The sequence below is a fragment of the Parus major genome, chromosome 1A, assembly GCF_001522545.3.
Source record: "Parus major isolate Abel chromosome 1A, Parus_major1.1, whole genome shotgun sequence".
In the NCBI taxonomy this organism is placed as follows: Eukaryota; Metazoa; Chordata; class Aves; order Passeriformes; family Paridae; genus Parus; species Parus major.
The window spans coordinates 46,284,924-46,286,845 of NC_031773.1; the positions used below are offsets into that span (position 1 = coordinate 46,284,924).

Below are 1,922 nucleotides of genomic sequence, written 5' to 3' on the forward strand. Positions count from 1 at the left end.
AAAAAAAAAAAAAATCACAAGGGACTTTCCCCCAATTCACAACGTGGTACCTAACTCAAATCCTTTCGCCTTCTCTTTATGTCCTATTTGATGAGCCAAGAGGGAATCAACATGTCTGGTGAACGTTGGGGATTTTTCCCCTCTATCTGCTTCTAAAAGCAGCATCTCTAAACCTTTTGTTCTACCGTGAGTGATCTTCCCTGGGCAAACCCGTGTACCAAAATGAGCTGCAAGCAAAACCACAGAAACAGGAATTTCCCTACCTTGGTTTGTAGAAGCAGAACCTCTAGACGGACAGATCAAGGGAGAGAGCATGTTGGGGATGTCCAGTCTCCTCTTCTTGCTTGCATATCCACATAAGAAGAATAAGGGTCGGGGGCAAACGTGGGGGAATGAGTTAAAAAACAATCCTATTTGGCTGTAAAAAAAATAGAGGCTTCTTTGTGGCAATCTTGCGTCTTGAAGCGGTGCAAATTCAAAAGCTGGAGAGAATCACTTCAGAGGATATTCAGCGCGAGTGGTGAGGATCGGCAAATGCAGGTTCCAGAGTAAGCATTCCTTTCGCCTTTTTAATGATTATTCTTATAATTATTCTCTCTCTCTCTTTTTTTTTTTTCCTGGAGCCCTAGTGGAGGAGGTTGTGTTTAATGCAACTGGAGGTCGGTGCCGTTCTTCTGTGAAGCATGATTATCCTCAAAGCGTCCCCTTCCTGAAGGGAAAAATAAGCATCAATTTTGTATTAGAGGGATCTGAAGGGGATATAAAACGCTCCCCAACAAAGACATTAATATATTGAGAAAAAAGGAAGGCAAAACGCATTTCCCAATAGTGCACACAAGCGGAATTTAAAAAAAAAAAAATTAAAAAAAAAAAAAAACAGCTGGCACGAGTCTATAAATAATTCAGATACGGGCTGACTACACCATTCCCGGGATAGGCATGCATACGAGACGGTAAAGCGGGCGCGATGTGAATCGCGGAGAGAAAGCGACTCCCCCCCCCGCCCGCGGCCCCCTCCCCATGCACGCACAGCATTTCGCCCACCCCCGGGCCCAGCCCCCGAGGGCTGGCGAGGGCCGTGCCCACCCCTCTGCAGTGCTGCCGGCACCGCTGCCCGCCGCGCTCGGCTCCACGGGCAGCGCGGGGCGCGCTGGGCGCACACACACGCACCGCCACGGGGGTGCGGGGGGGCTGCTTCACCTGCCACGGGGACGGCTTGCACTGCGCCCCCCCAAAACACAACCCTCGGCTCGCCGGGCTCCGCTTGGGCTTTTTTTTTTTTTTTTTTTTTTTTTTTTCCTAGGGGTGGGTGGATGGTTGGGAGTGTCCCCACCACCACCACCTCCTCCAGCACAACCGGACAGGGCTTACAGGCTATGCAGGCATTTATTTAATGAAGCCGTAGATATTTCTTTTCCCCTCCTTTCTCGCTCGGTAAAAGATTCACACTTAGAGCTGTCATAAAATCCAGACCCACATACATACCAGCAAATCCTGCTTCAAGCACTCGGGCTGCTCTGAGTAGCTACTGCCCCCCTCTCTGCCTGCAAGGCTGATCCGCCTCAGACATGCTCAACTTCTTCATTCTCTTCTCTGGTACTGCCCGGGTGGGAGATGGGAGGGGGAAGTGCTCAGAGCATCACCCTAAAAATACATTAAAAAAAAAAAAAATTCGCTGCAATATAAAAGCTCCGAGAATGCTTCCCGGAGGTGGGGAAAGCATGGGAAGGTGAATTAATAAAGCAGCTTAATAATTAATAATAATTAAAAATACCCGCGGAAAATGGTGGGGAGGGGGAAATATCAAGGGGCGGGGAGGAGAAGCTGTGCTAGTGAGCAGTGTGGGGAACGGGGGGAGAAGACGAGGAGGAAGGACAGTACGGGCATCGGGAGACCACCCCCTGCCCGCTGCCGGAGGAAGC

General features: G+C 49.9%; 1 protein-coding gene across 1 annotated transcript in view; it reads right to left on the reverse strand.

Annotated features, from left to right (window-relative positions):
* The window catches only part of GRIN2B (glutamate ionotropic receptor NMDA type subunit 2B), a 207,830-nt gene extending 206,841 nt beyond the window's left edge, over positions 1-989 (reverse strand). The window contains exon 1 of the mRNA XM_033514525.1: positions 264-989. The gene's annotated coding sequence lies outside the window, so the exon portion shown is untranslated. The remainder of the gene's footprint in view (positions 1-263) is intronic.
* Positions 990-1,922: the final 933 nt, after the last annotated feature.